This window comes from Hibiscus syriacus, unplaced genomic scaffold (genome assembly GCF_006381635.1).
Source record: "Hibiscus syriacus cultivar Baekdansim isolate YM2019G1 unplaced genomic scaffold, ASM638163v2 tig00004777_pilon, whole genome shotgun sequence".
Taxonomy (NCBI): domain Eukaryota; kingdom Viridiplantae; phylum Streptophyta; class Magnoliopsida; order Malvales; family Malvaceae; genus Hibiscus; species Hibiscus syriacus.
Window position 1 is genome coordinate 487,514 of NW_024062029.1, and position 19,894 is coordinate 507,407.

At 35.4% G+C, this 19,894-nt stretch overlaps 1 pseudogene; it reads left to right on the top strand.

Annotated features, from left to right (window-relative positions):
• Positions 1-19,894, top strand: part of LOC120197080 — a 46,746-nt pseudogene that overhangs the window by 10,816 nt on the left and 16,036 nt on the right.

Sequence of the window (19,894 nt, forward strand, 5' to 3'; positions counted from 1 at the left end):
AAGATGTTCACTTGAACATAAACCTTCCTACAAAGAAGACACAGTGTGGGGCATCTCGCATCAATTTTCTGAAGACGAGCATGAGCAATTGAGACATGTTGAGAGCAAGAAGCGAAGAGAAAAAAATAGAATTCATTCAAAATAATTCTATCATGCATTAATTACTGTTTTCATTTAAATAAAAATTAATCTTGAAACTTTATCCCCTGGGGATACCTCTTCTGCAAGGACTTCTGTGTATGAGATGATGAACGGCTTTCTTTCTTTATCCCTTCACAAAAGGAGAAAATATATCCCTTGTGTCCCCATTTGAGCCTGAATGATATTTTCTTCTGATTCAACCCTAATCAAGGATCACCCTCCATATTGGGGGGCAAGTTGGAGGAAATCTGCTCGTATGAGTGAAGATCATTGATCCAGATAAGATACCAAAAGGTGAACCAAATACATAGTGCGAAGATCATATTAAAGTAAAGAGAAAGAAACAAAGTGAAAAGAAAAAAAAGAAGAGAAAGTGGACAAAGAGCACATACAAAGAGTCTCTCGACTCAAATGGCACATCAAGTTTCAAACTATGAGATTGATCCAGAATTAGTTCACCAGAAGATCATAGAACATCAAGAGAAGACAAAGGACTCATACGAGCATATTCAAATGGAGCAAGACAAGATTGAAGGCATCAGAGTTAATTGATCCTTGGTTCAAATACCCTTAAAACACATGTTTGGGCCTTTTATCCCTTTCTTTCATAACTCTGAACCATGGCCTACATTACGTGCCTTACAAGTCCCTTCTAATCATACATGGATTTCTAAGCGGAAGAGACTATCCTCATATTTCATCCCGCCTATTAGGATTAATATTTTACTTATAAAGATTTTCTAAAATCTTTAATGCATGATAGAGAAAAATAACAAAGGGGGGTTAAAGACGTAAAATTCTGAGTAACGTCTTGAAGCCAAAGGAGGATTCGAGTTGAAAACCTGAAAGGGCGGCTCGAATATGAAGATTATTACATAGGAGACGATTGCTCAAATCCCTTGATGGGGCATCACACAACATGAATGAAAACATGAGAGTTGGGAGTCAGAGAACACTTCCAATAACTGAGTACAGAAGCTGCTCCATCAGATCAGTGAACATCAAATAAATGAGAATATCATGCCTTTGACCAAAAATAACCACTTGAGACCTTTTTTATCCTTCCTTACTTAACCATTTCTCAAAGATAGCATTGATCTTGACACTTGTCAAATAGCTATAATTTATTGAAGGATTACAATTGTACTTAATTCTTTGATATCCAATGAACTCTTGTTCTATGATTTGTCAATTGTGAAACTTAAAAAGGGGCAATGTTTTCAAAACTTTTGATTAAACATTTTTCAAAACTATTGATATTTTCAGACTTTTGAGAATAAAAGAAGAAGAAAAACATTTTCAAACAAGATAATCTCTCTGGAATCGTATCTTGGAATTCAAAAAATATCTATCTGAAGCTCAAGATCGAAGCTGGGGCAAGAGAAGCTAAATTTTAGGGCAAAATTTGATGGGGCAAGGAAAACAAATTGTCTCAGGTCTAAGTTTGCAAGAGTACACCCTAGTGGAAATGCAGACAAGCTGAATCAATGATAGAGTGAAGAATACTCTCGCAACTATTCTCCTTCCAGATCGAGAAAACATACATACATACATACATATATACACATACATACATAATACATAAAATTTGCATCAAACATTTATCATCATATATATTAAAGACATTTTTCTCCTCATGTGGGGACAAATTGGACAAAAAATCAAATAAATTTCATCTTGACATCCATCATAACATCCAATATAGTCAGTCAAAAATGCATCATTTTGATCTCTCAGGAAATCAAAGCTCGGAAATGACCAGATGTCTAACTTGCAGAAACAATGATTTGGGCTTCCTGAAGTCAACAATCAAGACATTTCCTCAACATGCATGAACAAACAGACTTTTTATCGCCTTTGAGGGTGTTTTTCTTGAAACAAAATTTTTGTCTCACTTGAGATATTTTCCCACAAAATTTTGAGAATTTTAAAACAAATTTTCGTCTCGTTTGAGACAATTTCTTTCAAAGCAAATTTTGTCTCGCTTGAAACAGCTTTCTAAAAACAAATTTTGTCTCGCTTGAGACAAATTCTCTTGAAACAAACTTCGTCTCGCTTGAGACATTTTTCCTTTGAGATACAAATTTTGAATTTGATTCACTAAAAACAAAATTAATCTCACCTTAGATTGTTGTTTCTTTCAAAACAAATTTCGTTTCGCTTAAGACCTTTTCCCTTTTAAATCCAAATTTCAAATTTGTTACACATTAAACAAAGTTGATCTCACTTGAGATCGTTTTCTCAAAAATAAACTTTGTCTTGCTTGAGACAATTTCTCTAAAAATAAATTTTGTCTCATTTGAGACTATATCTTAAAGCAAATTTCGTCTCGCTTGAGACATCATTTTCTCTCATAATACAAATTTCAAAGTTGTTGTACTTAAAGCAAAATTAATATCACTTGAGATTTTCAAAGCTGATTTGTCTCGCACAAGACAATTTCCCCTTTTAACAAATCATGAAATTGTTTCATTTGAAACAAAATAAGCACTTTTGAAAACACCTTTGAGATTATTTCCATTTAAACAAAATCGACAATATTTGAATCTTTTAAAACGATTTTTTATCTCTTAAAGACAATTTCTTTTGAGAAAAAAATCTTTGAGTTTGTTTCTCTTGAAAAAAATCTTTGAGTTTGTTTCTCTTGAAAAAAATCTTTGAGTTTGTTCATCTTGAAAAAATCTTTGAGTTTGCCCCTTTTGAATAAAAATCTTTTAGTTGTTTCTTTTGAAAAATATCTTTGAGTCTACTTATTTTGAAACAAAATTTTGTCTCTTGAGACAATTTCATGAAAAATCTTTGAGTCTGAAACAAAGTTTTGTCTCTCTTGAGACAATTTTGGTGAAAAAAATCTTTGTGTTTGTTTCTTTGGAAGCAAAATTTTGTCTCTCTTAAGATAATTTCTTTTGAAAAAAAAAAATCTTTGAATCTGTTTCTCTTAAAATGAATTTTGTATCTCTTGAGACAGTTTCTCTTGAAGTAAATCTTTTAATATGTTCATTTTGAAAATCTTTAAGTTTGTTTCTCTTAACAAAATCATCTTTGAGTCTATTTCTTTAAAAACAAATGTTGTCTCTCTTGAGACAGTTTCTAATGAAAAACTAACTTTTGAGATTGTTTCATTTGAAACAAATTTGGTCTCACTTAAGATGTGATGCATCTTTGAGTATGTTTCTTTTGAAACAAAATTTTATCTCTTAAGATAATTTCTTTTGAAAAAAATCTTTGAATCTGTTTCTCTTAAAATGAATTTTGTATCTCTTGAGGCAGTTTCTCTAGAAATACCAAATATTTGAGTTTGTTTCAATTGAAATAAAACCATTTTTGAGTCGTTTCACTTGAAACATTTTCTCTTGAAACATTTTCTCTTAAAACAAGATCATCTTTGAGTTTGTTTCTCTGGAAACAATGTTTTATCCCTTAAAACAGTTTCTTTTGAAGAAAAATCTGAGTCTGTTTCTTTGGAAACAAAATTTTGTCTCACTAAGATACAATTTTCTGAAAAACAAAGTTTTGTCTCTTATGACAATGTCTTTTCAAAAAAAAAAAATCATTGAATCTCTTTCTTTGGAAACAAAATTTTGTGTCTCTCGAGACAGTCTTTGAGAAAAATCTTTGAGTTTATTTCTTTGGAAACAAAATTTACCATCTTTGAATCTGTTTCCCTTGAAACAAAATAAACATCTTTGAGATCGTTTCTCTTGAAATGAATTTTGTCTCATTTGAGTCAATTTCTCATGAAACACCGATCTTTGAGAACGTTTCCCTTAAAAAACAAATTTTGTCTCGGTTGAGACAATTCCCTTTAAACGCCGTCTTTGGGTTGTTTCCTTTGAAACGAATTTTGTCTCTTTCGAGACAGTTGCTTTGGAAAAACTTATCTTTGAGTTTATTTCACTTGAAATAAAGCAAATATCTTTGAGATCGTTTCTCTTGAAACGAATTTCGTCTCCCTTGAGATAATTTTTATCAAAATCCAATCTTTGAGTTTGTTTCTATTGAAACACATCTTTGAGTTGGTCTCCTTTGAAACCATTATCCTAGAGATAACCAGCCGTCCTCGTCACGTAGGAACCGTGTTATCACCTTTAGATGGCCAGAACTCTTCATCACGTATGAGCCGTGTCATTCCCCGACCAGATCTCTTCATCACGTAGGAGCCGTGTCAACCATAGATAACCAGCCGTCCTCATCACGTAGGAACCATGTTATCACCTTTAGATGGCCAGAACTCTTCATCACGTATGAGCCGTGTCATCCCCAGACCAGATCTCCTCATCACGTAGGAGCCGTGTCAACCATAGATAACCAGCCGTCCTCGTCACGTAGGAACCGTGTTATCACCTTTAGATGGCCAAGAACTCTTCATCACGTAGGAGCCGTGTCACCTTTAGACGACCCAAACTCTTCATCATGTATGAGCAGTGTCGTCCCCAACAACCAATATTATCCAATTTCTATGTATAAATGGAAGAGAACCAGACAAAAACGTGTTGTCTTATCATCTTTGCCCTATTCTTGTTAACACAAGAATGTGCAAAGAGGGGCAGCTGTAGACACCCGTTTTTGTCCGGGTTTTTTTATCGTTATTTTATTATTATTATTATTATTTATTATTATTATGTTTATTAATTACATATTACAATTTTTGCAGGCCAAAGCCCAATATAATGCAAGCCCACTGTTGACCCAGACAACCCAACCCATCAGATTAGGGTTTCAAACCCTAAAACAGATTAGGGTTTCAAACCCTAAATGTTCCAGCCGCCTCATTTCTGGCCGTTGGATCTGGACCCATCCAACGGTCCAGATCACGCAGAGCTTAGGGTTTGAAACCCTAAAATAGCTCCAGCCGCCGCTTGACGTTCCAGCTTCTCAGCCGAGCGTCCCCTCGCCGACAGCCTCTGACGCCGGCTGCCTGCATCCACAGTGACCGAAGGTCCCTCCATCAATCTATTAACAGTGAAGAACAGCAAAACCAATCAAAAAATATATATATCATCAACAGTGAACCCATTTAAAAACAAATTAAATCCCGAAAGTTCAGGATTTCACCAGCTACCAAATCAACCCATAATTCCCCTAAGTTCTAGACATCATCATTCAGCAACCACAACAAAAAGAGGGGATACATACAATGAAGGAGGGAGAGAGCATTCGGATTGTAAAAAAAAAAAAAAAAACAGAGGGAGGGGATTCATTCGGGTTTCCAGAAGAAGAGAAGATAAGAAAAAAGAAAAAGCCAAGAGTTACATAGCCAAAGGAGAGAAAGAGAGAACCCTTACCTCGGTCGGAGGAAGCCATCGAGAACACCAAAGGTCGTCGGTGTCTTATTACTTCGAAAGGTAAACTTGTAGATCTGGGGGCCTAGAGTGGGTTTTAGACTAAGATGGTTGGGGATTTGGGTTGAGGAGAACGAGGGGATTTTTTGAGATAGGTTGCTCCCTCCGGCCACCGTGCGTCGCCGTGGACTCCGCCGGCGGCAGCGGTTGGCACCCTATCCGATGAGAGAGTTGGGAGAGTTCTCTCCAACTCTCTCTCTCTGGTTTTTGGTTGGAATGAAGAAATGAGGAAATGGGGAAGGAAATAAGCCGGTTTTGGGCTTATATTTCCAAACCGAAACGGCGACGTTTAACGGGGGGAGGGGAATTCCGTGTTTTCGTGATATGGGTAAACTACTCTGTAGATCCTTAAGCTTTGTAATCTCACGATTTAGCCATTGAATGAAGTTTCATTTTATTTGACTTTGAGTTTTTATTTTTTCACTGTTATATATTGGTCACTATCCACGTTTTATATCATTTTTGTCTATATTTGATTTTGTCTTCAATATTTTCAAATAGTTCAATTTGATCACTGATTCCATGTATTTTATAATCTCTGTGTTATTCTAATTTGGCCATGACATTTGTAAAGTCTTTATTTTAGTCAATGTTGGATATTTGGTTTAATTCTGATTCAGGCATCATGTTTGTTTTCATTGGGTTTTATTTCTAGCCTTTATATTAAATATGTGTATGTTTATATGTTATTTTGAGCACAGTTTTCTTTAAAGTTTTCATTTTAGTCAGTAATTTTATGTGGTGTATGTTTTTGTTGATGTTCGAATTTGACCCTTTAATTTATGTATATTTCAATTTGGTCCTATTATTGTATATTAGGCTACAATGGTTATTATCCGAATTTGGTCACCATGTTTTATATTATTGCATTTAAGTTACCAATCTCGTGTTTTGTGTATTTTCTTTGATGTTCAAATTTGGCTACAGAATTTATGAATTTTTATTTTGGTCACTGTTGGTTATTTTGTGTTAAATATGGAATGTAGCATGTATGTTTACTTTTATTTCATTTTAATCCTTTATCATAATTTTTGGGTTATTTCCATTTCAATATTTGTATTATTTAACATTTGCTACTTGGGCTCTGATTTGTTTGTAATTATTGTTGTAGTCCCTAAGTTTCTATTTGTTTCAGTTTAGTCCTAAATTCATGTTTATGCTATTTTAGTCCTTTAACTTTCTGTATTACTATTTTAGCCATGTAAGTTCATGTTTTATCATTTTAGTCCCCGAAATTATCCTATGTGTTTATTTGATTTATATTTATATTTGGATTTGTAATTTCATCTTAGTTTTATTTTAGTCCTTTATGTATGAATATTTTATATAATGTAGTTATTTGTGAACATATATTATTGGCTCTAGTTATTGTACATGTTTTATTTTGTTTTTTTAATCGTGCTTATTTCCTTGGTTTTATTTATTTGTTAATATTATTGGAATACTTTTAAGAACACGTATGCGTAGAATGAGCGTGGAAAGTATCACTTGGTCGAAGTGGTACGATCCGATACGGCATTTTAACGACATAGTAACTTAAAATAAGTTGAGTATATTTGTTAATTTGTGCAAATGATGCAATGTGTGTTATTTTAAATAGTAATTTATTTTACTTTATGTAAATATAAACTTCAAATTTTCTTCCATTTTATTTTCGATTCATGTTTTAGTTAATCAATTTATTTTGTTGTATGCAAACATCAATTTTATTTATATTCGATTCACATTTTATCAAGAGGGAAATATTCTTTATAGATGAGAAATAGTCGAGTTAGCTTTCCCGATGGAGGATTGCTAATTTCGAGATTTCTTTTCGAGTTAAAGAATTTTCTCTAATTATTTAATTCGAAGCAAATTAATCAACGTTCGATAAATAGATCATATTTTAACTTTATATTTGATTTATAATTTCCACCATTTTCAACGATGTGTAAGCGACACAGTACCAATTTTTGGGCGTTGTGGGGGTGTTTACCCTTCCCCGCACGTAACCGACTCTCGAATCCATTTAAATGAATCTTTGGTAACGCAGACCGAATCTTGTCTTAAAAAATGATTTTTCTTAAAATTGTTTTAAAAGACGTTTTTAGGTATTCGACCTACCTAACCCAAAGGTCGATGGCGACTCTATTCAATTTAATCCAAATTAATCCAAAATACTCAATTTTTCAAAATAAAAGTCATAATCGTTTTTTAAAATAATATTTAATTGTTTTACAAAAAAAATGGTTATGACAGGCCCAATATAGCATCTTAGGCTCACTGTATATAGCGGGTTAAGTTTAAGGTGTTACGTTTAGTGATATCAAATTTTAGATTTAATTAATCATGAGATTAGTTAGTCGATTATAATAAGGTGTCAGTCAACACGTGCTCCTCTGTTTAAGAGTGTACTCTTCTAAGACTGGAACCTCAGCTTAATGGAGTTCCCTCTTTCTTTTCCAATTGTGGAGTCGTTATGTCCAAAGATTTGAAGCGTAGCCTTAAGAGTAGGGAGAAGAGCCATGCCTCCCATGTCGATAATAAACACAATTTTTTCTTGATATTGAGGATTGAATTCCTAAAGTACATGGGGTCGAGAAGGTGACATTCTTTAGAGATTTAACCCCTACATTCAAATAAATAGTGAGGGCTATTCCGATATAAAATAATATTTGTTTTAAATATTTTCAACTATTTGATAATGAATGCCCAATCACCATTATAATCGCTGATGCTCAAATCCATAACTTCTAGGAATAACAACAATTCATTTAACTACCAAGGTAAGTTGATTCGTGCAAGATTAGAATCTTTTAGAAATAAATTACATGTTTTCAGATAAAAAAAATACTCAGTTCTATAAAATAAGGATTAAACTAGAATTTTCCATTAATTATAATAAAGGAATATATCTGAAAAGAAAGATAAAAGAAACCCCTAAAATTGAGTGGCTGTCGTAATAAACCAATGGCTTTAATGTGAAGGAATTTAAACTGTCCTAAGAAAATGGAGGGACAGATCTACCCAAAGTCCTTCAATTTTCTAATAATCAAATATTCTCATTCTATTTTCTTTGCTAGGGTTTTTTATTTTCTTCCTATCCAAACACAATTTCCTCTTTCTTTCTTCCCATGGGATGTTTATGATCTGAATCCCCAGGCTAACTCAATCGTTGTCATCTCATGGGAAGTTGCATATCAGCTCAATCAAAACTACAGGGTTCGATTTCGAAGAAATATTACGACAGAAATAGCAGCAAAGAAAAATCCAAACATGCACGTTTTGATCGCAGCGAGTCATGTAAATCGGTGAGCCAATGAGGGAGCAATAGTAGTGTTTTGAAGAATCTGTCGGAAGATAATATCTTCGACCGATACACGACTGGAAAAGAGTTGGGGAGAGTTGAGTTCGGAATCACACATCAATGTTTCGATCTCAAAACCGAAGAAGCTTTCGCGTGTAAGAAGTGTCGCAACCGTCTTTCGGTTGGGCCCCGGAATTGGGCATCGACTTAGGAAAATGGATTAGGAGTCGCCACCGATCATTTATTTTAAAGCAAATGGGTTGATCGGACACCCTATTTCTTACCTGATCTACGTCTTACCAAAGATGTGTTGAATTCGGGAGTCGGTTACAGTCAAGGAAGGGTTAGCACCCTTGAATTGCCCTTTCGGTACTACGTAATTTCCAGTTGTCTTTGATTAAGAAAATTGTAAGTTAAATTAAAAGATAAAATGACGATCCAAATTACTCACCTCTAAGGTTTGAAAAACAAACCCTTAAATAATCAATAAAAGTGTTAGAAAAACAAAAACGATGAAGATAAATTGAAAATAAAGAAAATAAAATAAATAAGAGATAAACAAAAAAATAAATAAATACTAACAAATATGGACGAAAAGTAAACAACACAGTTGATATGGAGATTATGAAAATAAAAGGAATATATAAAAAAATAAAGACAATGGAATAAGGTAAATAAATAAATAAAATAGGAAAAATGAATCAATGAATAAAGAAAATAAAAATAAAATAAATAAACAAAACGAAGGGAAAAAAGGTAAAAAAGGAAATACATACATATTAGCTTGTAAACTAAAAAATATATTAAGAAAAATATTAAGAAATAACGTAATATATATAATATAACATATAAATAAAATAAGTAAATAATAAAATAATAATGATACATGTATATACATAACAACAAAAGGAAATAAATAATAATAATATACAGGAGTAATATCAAATATATACTATAATGTAATATTAAATAAAATAAGAAGAAAATTGAAATTCAAATCTAGAAAAAGGACTAGAATGTGAAAATAGAAAATCGAATGACAAATTTTGGAGCACTTTGAGGATGAATTGGGATTTCAGGGTGGAAATTAAATCCTTTATAAACGAGGGGACCAAGAGTGAGATTACCCCTTTTTCACACCCATTCCGAAAATCAAAGTATTTTTTCAAGAAAAGAAGCCTCGGGGGCTAGATCTATAAAAATAGATCCCGAAAAATGCCCCTGTTCATCGGCAAAAAATCATTTTCTTTGGTGTTTTTCGAATACAAAATGTAACGAGACACAAGCATGCAAGCGTAAACTCGAAAAATCAGACTATTTTTAGAATCATATACAAAATAGACTTTTAACGCTCTTTAGTTGTTGTGAAAATTGGCTGCAGAAGGAGTCTTCGGGGAGGAGACATGTGGTGCTGGAAAATTAGTGTCTACAGTTGCCCCTCTTTATCCTTTTTCGTGGAATGAAAAATAGGGTAAAGATAAAAGACACAAATTTTCGTTCATATCGAATATCCTCTATCGCAGAGTTGAAATCCGATATTTGATTGGTTTGCCAAATTGAACTGAAATATGGAATGACTCCCTCGTCGTGAGGTCGAGTTGAACTGGAAGCTTCTGAGCACGATATCCTTCGTCGTGAAGTTTAAATCGAACTCAAAGCTTTTGGCGAGTGGCCTTTGAATCGTCTTCTGGATCAAGATACTTTGTCGTGAAGGTGAAACTTGTCCTGAAGACTTCGGTGTTGCTGAGTTACAGATGACTCCTTCGTCGTGAAGTTGGGTCAATCTGTTTGTGAAGTTGGAATCGAATATGGCCCCTTCGTCGTGAAGTTGAGCCTTGGATTTGGATATTATTCGTCGTGAAGCTGAAATCCAATGTAAGTTGCGTTGTTTCGAGGCCAATATCATTCGCTGTGAAGTTGAAATTGACTCTGAAACTGAAAAGTGTGTTGACATACGCTCCTTCTTTGAGTTGGATATCCTTCGTCGTGAAGTTGAAATCCAATCTAGAGATGGATGTTGCTTGTGTACACGATTCCTTTTGTTGTGAAGTTGAAACCGTTGGTGACCCCTTTGTTGTAAAGTTGAGTCTGGAATTAGATACCCTTCGTCGTGAAGTTGAAATCCAAGTAGGTTGTATTGTTCCGAGTCCAATATCCTCCGTCGTGAAGTTGAAATTGGTTCTGGAACTGGGAAATTGTTTGTTGACAACCAACCGTCTTGTGAAGTTGAACTTGTGTTGTCTCGAGTCCAATATCCTTCGTTGTGAAGTTGAAATTGGTTCTGAAATTGGGAAATTGTTTGTTGACAACCAGCCGTCCCTTTGTTGTGAAGTTGAACTTGTGCTGTCTCGAGTCCAATGCCCTTCGCTGTGAAGTTGAAATTGGCTCTGAAATTGGGAAATTGTTTGTTGACAACCAGCCGTCCCTTCGTTGTGAAGTTGAACTTGTGTTGTCTTAAGTCCAACATCCTTCGCCGTGAAGTTGAAATTGGCTCTGAAATTCGGAAGTTGTTTGTTGACAACCAGTCGTCCCTTCGTTGTGAAGTTGAACTTGTGTTGTCTCGAGTGGCGCGATATCTTCTGTTGTGGAGTTGAAATCGTGGATGTGTGGGAACGATATCCTCCGTCATGGAGTTGAAATCGTGTATGACCCCTTCATCGTGAAGTTGAGCCTTGACTTGAATATCCTTCGTCGTGAAGTTGAAATCCAAGTATTGTGAAGTTTGGCTTCGAGCTAGATATCCTCCGTCGCGAAGTTGAAATCTACTCTCGAGTTGATTGTGTAGCTTTGAGCTCAATATCCTTCGCTGCGAAGTTGAAATTGACTCTAGCTAAAACGTGAAAAAATTATGCATATATGTGATGAGATGGATGCAATGCTCTTAGGTATGCCTAAAATGCATATGCAACATATGTTATTTTTGGGCTCAGGAGAGAAATCTCGATCTCCGGTTGCTTTTCTGGAATCTTAGTTCTGGAATCTTCAAGTTCTGATCCCTGATCTCGAATTCTTCAAATATTCAAATCTGATGTGCACATTCTATTTTTTTGATTTGAGAAATGCTTTCGACCATCCCAAGTATGTTCCTGAGCTAAGTGTAACGGTTCAAATGATGCTTCAAGAGAAATTGTCTCGAAAGAGACAGAATTCATTTCAAGGGAAACGATCTCAAAGATATCTGTTGTTTCATGAGAAACGGTCTCAAGGGAGACAAAATTTTGTTTTAAGAAAAACTGTCTCAAGAGAGACAAAACTTAGTTCCAAAATAAATTGTCTCACGGGGAGATGAAATTAGTTCCAAGGAAAACATATTCAAAGATTTTGTTTCAAGGGAAACTGTCTCAAGAGAGACAAAATTCATTTCAAGGGAAATGTTTTCAATGTTTATGTTTCAAAGGTTTTTGTGTTTCAAGAGAAACAATTTCAAAGGTTTTTTTTCCAAGGGAAACTGTCTCAAGAGAGACAAAGTTTGTTTCAAGGGAAACTGTCTCAAGAGAGACAATGGTTAGCACGATTCCCTTCGTCGTGAAGTTGAAACCGTGGGTGGCCCCTTCACCGTGAAGTTGAGCCAGGAATTGGATATCCTTCGTCGTGAAGTTGAAATCCAACTTGAAAATGTGAACTGGATCAGTTCTGAATTAGCTCTCGAACTCATATGAAGTTGATTCTAAGATCTGTAGATCTTTCAATATATCAAATTAGTTGAGGTGTATCTCCTTGCTACTGAGTTAAGCAACCACTATCGATTTTTACAAACTCTTTTGAATCAAGTATCTAAAAATGATAAATGTGATGCTCTCAAGTATGTCTAAGATGCATGCAACATGAATTAATGTCATTTATCTCTTGGATAGAGCCTCATTTTTTCCTGCTTGTTCCTGCATGTGGAGGAAATGCCTTCAGAAGGTATGATAATTCGCATTAGGATGTTGAATCCCCAAAGATTCCCCAATATCCAAAAATACCCCAATATTTGATGTTGAATCTTCAAAGATGCCCCAAATGTTCCTCATTTCTTGCTTCAGCATTGATTCTGAGCACGAGCTTTGTGTATAAGAGTCACATGTCATTTACCAAGATCCACTCTAGAGAGACTGTATTGTTTGAAAAAATGTTTTTCTTTCTCTTTTATTTTCAAAGTTATGAAAATATCAATTAAAAGAGTTTCGAAAAATGTTTAACCAAAAGTTTTGAAAATATTGTCACTTTCACGGTTTTACAATTGAGACGAATCATAAAACTAGAGTTCATCAGATATCAAAGAATTAATTACAATGTTAATCCTTCAATAAATTATAGCTATTTGACAAGTGTCAAGATCAAAGCTATCTTTGGGAAATGGTTAAGTAAGGAACGGATAAAAAAGTCTCAGATTATCGTGCTTGGTCAAAGGTTTGGCATTTTATGCTCAAAGGATTGATGGGGTAGCTTGCATGTTTCTCTGCTGGAAGTGTTCTCTGACTCTCAACCTTCGTTGTCACACTCGGATTGTGCGATGCCTTATCAAGGAATTTGTGTGATCGCCTCAGTTACACAATTTTTATATTCGAGCCACCTTTTCAGGTTTTTAACTCGAACCCTCCTTTGGTTTCAAGACGTTATTCAGGATTTACGTCTTGAACTCCCCTTTGTCATTTTTCTCTACCATGCATTAATTACATTATTTTTTGGCAAATTAATCATGATGGGCGGGATGAAATCTGAAGATAGTCTCTTTTGTTTAGAAATCCATGTATGATTAGAAGGGACTTTTAAGGCACGTAATGTAGGCCAGGGCTCATGGTTATAAAAGAAAAGGATAAATAGGCCCAAATAAGTGTTTCAGGGTATTGAACCAAGGATCAATTCATTCTGATGCCATCGATCTTGTCTTGCTCAAAATATCTTTTTCTCCTGATGCTCTATGATCTTTGAGTGAAGTGATTCAATGATTCAAGAATGATCGTGCTTGATCAATCTCATAGTTTGAAGCTTGATGTGCCATTTGTCTTTAGGGAATCTTTGCATGTGCTTTTTGTCCCTTTTTCTTTTCCTTTTTGCTTCTTTTCTTTTTTGTTCTTGTTTTTTCTTTTTTGCTTCTTTTCTTTTTTGTTCTTGATTAAATCTTCGCACTTGGTATTTAGCCCACCTTTTGGTATTTCCTTTGGATTGATGTCTTCACTCATGTGAGCAGATTTCTTCCACCTTGCCCCCCAGTGTGGAGGGTGATCCTTGGTTAGGGTTGAATCAGAAGAAAAATACTATAGGCTCAAAAGGGGACACAAGGGATATATTTTTTCTCATGTTGTGAAGGGATAAAGAAAGAAAGTCGTTCATCATTTCATACATGGAAGTCCTCACAGAAGAGGTATCCCCAGGGGGATAGATTTTCAGGATTAATTCTATTTACATGAAAAAAGTGTAATTAATGCATGATATAATTATTTCGGAAGAATTCTTCTTCTTTTTCCCCCAGATGTCTTAATGTTCAAGCTCCCTGCGAGATGCCCCAAGTTATGTCTTAGAAGAATGCTCATGTTCAAATGAACAACTCGATGCTGTGGGCTTTAATGGTGTAAAAATGTCAATTTTGAGTCTAAAAAGACAATGATTTGATCTTCTTGACTCAAAGAAAGGTGTGGGTGTATCAAAAAGATAAAGGTAATGTTCAAGAATTTCAAAGGGAGGTAATGTCAAAATTTGGTCTTTTTGGTAATGACCATGAGTTATTTTGGGTAAAGAATCAAGGTATTTTGTTTTGGGGTTTGAGACAGGATAATAAAGGTCTAACCTTGCCATATGTCAAAAATCTATAATTCTTGAAGAATTAAAAGAATCCTTAATTCATTTAATATTCGAAGAATTAAAGATTAGAATTTGTTCAATTGCTCCACCTTAGAAAGTAGCATAAATTCAATCCTTTAAAAGATTAAGCAAACGATGAAAGATTAGAGACATGTTTAAACAAAACAATCCTCTAAGTGCAAATGGTATATGCCATGCCCCCTTCTTCGGTCGTTTATGCCCCTGAATCGATCAGGTTTTGGATCTTACGCTTCAGCGCCTTATAGTTCTCAGAGGAATATTTGGGGCTTCTTATGTGGTAACAGCTAACAGCTTCAACATCGTAGTCCTTAGGATATGGGGATTCTTTTCTTAGATCATCCTGGCTGGCTTTGTCCTACCATCAGCTGATCAGGCTCTTTAATGTTACAATCTTGCTTCCATGTGTTTAAATCCACTTCATCGAGTCCTTCATGACTTAATTTCATGTTTGTGAAAATGCTTAAAAATGTAGATGAAAATGCATGAAATGTTCGAGGCATTGATCCAGAAAAGTGTCCATTATTATAAATAATATTTACTTAGACAAAAATGTTTTATCTTGTAAGAGACATAAAAACGATCAAAGGTACATTCAGACTAAATCCTCTAGACCCCGAACAACTTCTAGTAGGTTGACAAGTCTTCTGTCTTCATCTGTCACTGGTTGTATGCCTTGTCGGACCATTCCAGCTTTCCTTGCCAGGCCGTGTAGATGACGAGCTGCCTTTTGTACTTGATCCAGGAAGTCTCAGATGACTGCGTCTCTGGCCTTCACCCTTTGTTGTGCTTGCTCCCAACGGAAATGCCACTGTAAACCTCCGTCGAAGAGCACTATCTGAAGCTCGTTCACTTTCTTCTTGAACCCATCTACAATAGCTTTTAACTCAGTTATTGTTTTTCCATCTCTCTCATGTTGTTTCTCCAGATCAGCCATCTTGATTCTCAAGCATTGGTTTTGATGCTGACTGTCTGCTAAGCGCCTCTGGGTAGTCTTCATCTGTTCCTTCCAAGCTCTCTTATCAGCCCCTTCAAACTTTCTTTTCAGGCTATGAGATTCATCTTTCCAGTATTCAGAAGCCACTTTCAACTTGGAGTTATCATTGACTTTATCTTGATACCCATTTCTCAAGTCTTCGAGCTCAAAACAGACTTTTTTCTGTTCTTTTTCAAGTTTGTCTGCTCAATCTTTCTGAGAGTCGACATCTAGCTTCCACTGATAGCGCTCAGCTTCAAGCTACTTTACCCTCTGCTTCAGCTCGTTATTCACAGCTTCAAACTCTGTCTTGGCTATCTCAAGTTCAGAAAAGACGGGCCTGAGATGTTCTTCCAGGGTTCGGGTGTCCTCACAGTCTGGCACCGAGATATTGTCATTTTTTCTCAATCTTCGCCACTCCACATAGTCCGGAGTAAGCATATTTCTGGCAGCTACAACATCCATCTGGAATACTTTCTTCCATGAATCGACTGCTTCCTTGATCATCTTCTTATAGTTGTCACCGTGATACTCAAACTCTGATCTGGCTAGTCCGTATGTTGCTGGGACAAACTGACGTGCCCCATACTGTCTACGTGCTAACAACAAAGCATACCTAATTTCACCCCAAAGTCCAAGTAAGGTCATAGTGTCGTAGTCCCCACATCGAAAAAGAATGTCACTGAGGAACAACCAGAGGGACTCTCCAAGTAATATCGTGATCTTGGAGATGAGTGAAGACTTTCATCCACTTCTCTTTTGAAGCGCCTTCATGCCATTTCATGGTGATGAACTCTCTCAAAGGTGAATACGTAGTGCTAAATCGGCGGTAGGCAACCCCATTAGTCTTCCAGAAGTGGCTGTGAATCCAGACTTGAACGAGCTGAACACACCCAATGAATCTACCTCCACCAGCTCTTCGGCAATGGTTAAGAGACCGAAAGGTCTCGGTTAAGCTGGTCGGTGCTGGGTTGACTCGTTTCAAAAGTTGCTCAAACAGTTCCACCACGGCTGCGTCAATGTACCCCAAAGTCTTCGGGAATATAATCAGGCCATACATACCAGTGCAAACAGGTCTATTGCCTTCAACTCATCGGGATGGTCCTTCATCAGTTGCTTGATATGAAGCTAGGCAATTCCTTCCCTACTACCTTTACATCGAGCTCGATCAGTTACCCATCTTTCGTCAACCCCAACAACCTTCGTCAACCCCAGCAACCTTGGCTAGTGCACTCTTGAAAGGCTGACTTTTGATGTGTTTAATATAAGCTCGCTCCAGTCTGATATTTTCACAATGCAATAGTGTAGTGTACTCTTCAATGGTGGGCACCATGTCCTCCTGATTAAAAGTGAAGCAACTGTATCCCGGGTTCCAGAACTGAACCAAGGCTCTGATCAAGGGCTCATCAGTCTTGATTTGAAGCAACAATGCAATGTCACCGTACCGTTATGTGAACTTCTATTTCTGATCATTCTTCCAACTGCCCCAGATGTCCCGAAGCTCTTGCACGTCACTCTGATTTAGGCTGATAGAGGCGTAGCTAACCAGCTCTGACACATAGCTTCCTTGAAGACTATCTTCATTTTCCTTCTGAGTCTTCTCGGACCATAGTCGTACCTCAGGGTTTTTAATCTCTTGTATTACAACACCTTTATCCATTAATTCAAATTATTTTGTGTAACAAACACCTTTTTAGGGATCAATGGCCTATTGTTATGATGCAAATGCTTTAAAAACAAACACAAAGGCAAACATTTAGTAAAATAAAAATAAATAGAAATAGAAATAAAAATAATAAATAATAAAAAAAATAGATGGCAAGAAAAAACATAAGAGAAAAAAAAACATGGTTAGGAAAGAAATGTCCTAGGTTTTGGAATGTGGTTTTGGGGTAGGCTCTATTTCTTCAAATTCTCCCGGTTTAGGTTCTAAAAAATGGTACCCGAGTTCTTCTTGCTGGTGCCCCCTTGGGCTTACCAGACCCTTAGTCCTAAACCCATCACAGGCTTGTGTGGACTAAGTTAAACTCGAGAGGACACATTCCCTTATGTCTATGCGGAGAATAAATTCACACGAAGACATAGGGTATATGAATCCCGAAGGCTACTTGCTTGGCCTATGCGGTGAATAAATTCACACGAATGCATCGCTTTCACCCCCACTTAAAACGGGTTCGGAGCTCGGGTTTAGAGCCTTGAATGAAAAAGTTTGGAAAGCTGAAATCACTAGAAAACGGTCAGTTCAACTATTTACTCGAAAAAATATAATCAAAAGTAAGTAATAAGGATCGAAATGTTACCTTAAAATTTAAACTTACCCTTTTCGTTAAAAAGACAACTGGAAATTACCTTAGCCTGACTCACTTACATGTGTCCCCAGCGGAGTCGCCAAGCTATCGCAACCGTCTTTCGGTTGGGCCCCATAATTGGGCTTCGACTTAGGAAAATAGATTAGGAGTCACCACTGATCATTTATTTTAAACCAAATGGGTTGATCGGACACCCTATTTCTTACCTGATCTACGTCTTACCAAAGATGTGTCGAATTCGAGAGTCGGTTACAGTCAAGGAAGGGTTAACACCCTTGAACTGCCCTTTCGGTACTACGTAATTTCCAGTTGTCTTTGATTAAGAAAATTGTAAGTTAAATTAAAAGATAAAATGACGATCCAAAGTACTCACCTCTAAGGTTTGGAAAACGAACCCTTAAATAATCAAGAAAAGTGTTAGAAAAACAAAAACGATGAAGATAAATTGAAAATAAAGAAAATGAAATAAATAAGAGATAAACAAAAAAAAATACTAACAAATATGGACGAAAAGTAAACAACGCAGTTGATATGGAGATTATGAAAATAAAAGGAATATATAAAAAATAAAGACAATGGAATAAGATAAATAAACAAATAAAATAGGAAAAATGAATCAATGAATAAAGAAAATAAAAATAAAATAAATAAACAAAACGAAGGGAAAAAAGGTAAAAAAGAAAATACATACATATTAGCTTGTAAACTAAAAAATATATAAAGAAAAATATTAAGAATTAACGTAATATATATATATATAATATAAAATATAAATAAAATAAGTAAAAAATAAAATAATAGTGATACATGTATATACATAACAACAAAAGGAAATAAACAATAATAATATACAGGAGTAATATCAAATATATACTATAATGTAATATTAAATAAAATAAGAAGAAAATTGAAATTCAAATCTAGAAAACGGACTAGAATGTAAAAATAGAAAATCAAATGACAAATTTTGGAGCACTTTGAGGATGAATTGGGATTTCAGGGTGGAAATTAAATCCTTTATAAACGAGGGGACCAAGAGTGAGATTACCCCTTTTTCACACCCATTCCGAAAATCAAAGTATTTTTTCAAGAAAAGAAGCCTCGGGGGCTAGATCTATAAAAATAGATCCCGAAAAATGCCCCTGTTCATCGGCAAAAAATCATTTTCTTTGGTGTTTTTCGAATACAAAATGTAACGAGACACAAGCATGCAAGCGTAAACTCGAAAAAGGTACTATATTTACCTTGTATTTCTCTTCAAAAACTTGCAGGAAAAAAAACTCTGATTTCGCTCTAAGATTGCTCGTAATTTCTGCTTGTATTTCGTATCTCTATTCGTGTGTTACAAATGATATGGATTACATGTATTTATAATGGAAAAAGCAGACTATTTTTAGAATCCTATACAAAATAGACTTCTAACGCTCTTTGGTTGCTGTGAAAATTGGCTGCAGGAGGAGTCTTCGGGGAGGAGACATATGGCGCTAGAAAATTAGTGTCTACAAGAAGATATCGAAGGCGAAGCTGAGGACCAAAGTCGACCTCGAAGATGTGAGAAGGGAGGTCGATATCACGAGGCATTTGTCGAAGCATCCGAATATCGTCGCCTTTAGGGAAGCCTTCGAGGATAAAGAAGATGTTTCTTTTGTTATGGATCTGTGCCATGGAGGTGAGCCATTCGATCGAATTGTGGCTAAAGGTCATTATTCAGAACGAGCTCTGCATCCGTCACTAAAACTATTTTGGAAATTGTCAAGGTAAATTATTATTAGTTTTTCGAATGTTTGACCTTTTAATAAACTTTGTTTCTATATTGTAAATTTCATAGGATTTTTTTGAATGTTGCAGGTGTGTCATGAGCATGGAGTGATACATAGAGATTTAAAACCTGAGAATTTCTTATTCGCAGATGAAAGTGAAACTGCCCCAATTAAAGCCATTGATTTTGGCCTCTCCATTATCTATGAATCTGATAAATTTTGTTTTAATATATATTTAATTTTAAAGTAAATTTCAATGGTTTTAAAAAAATAATGAA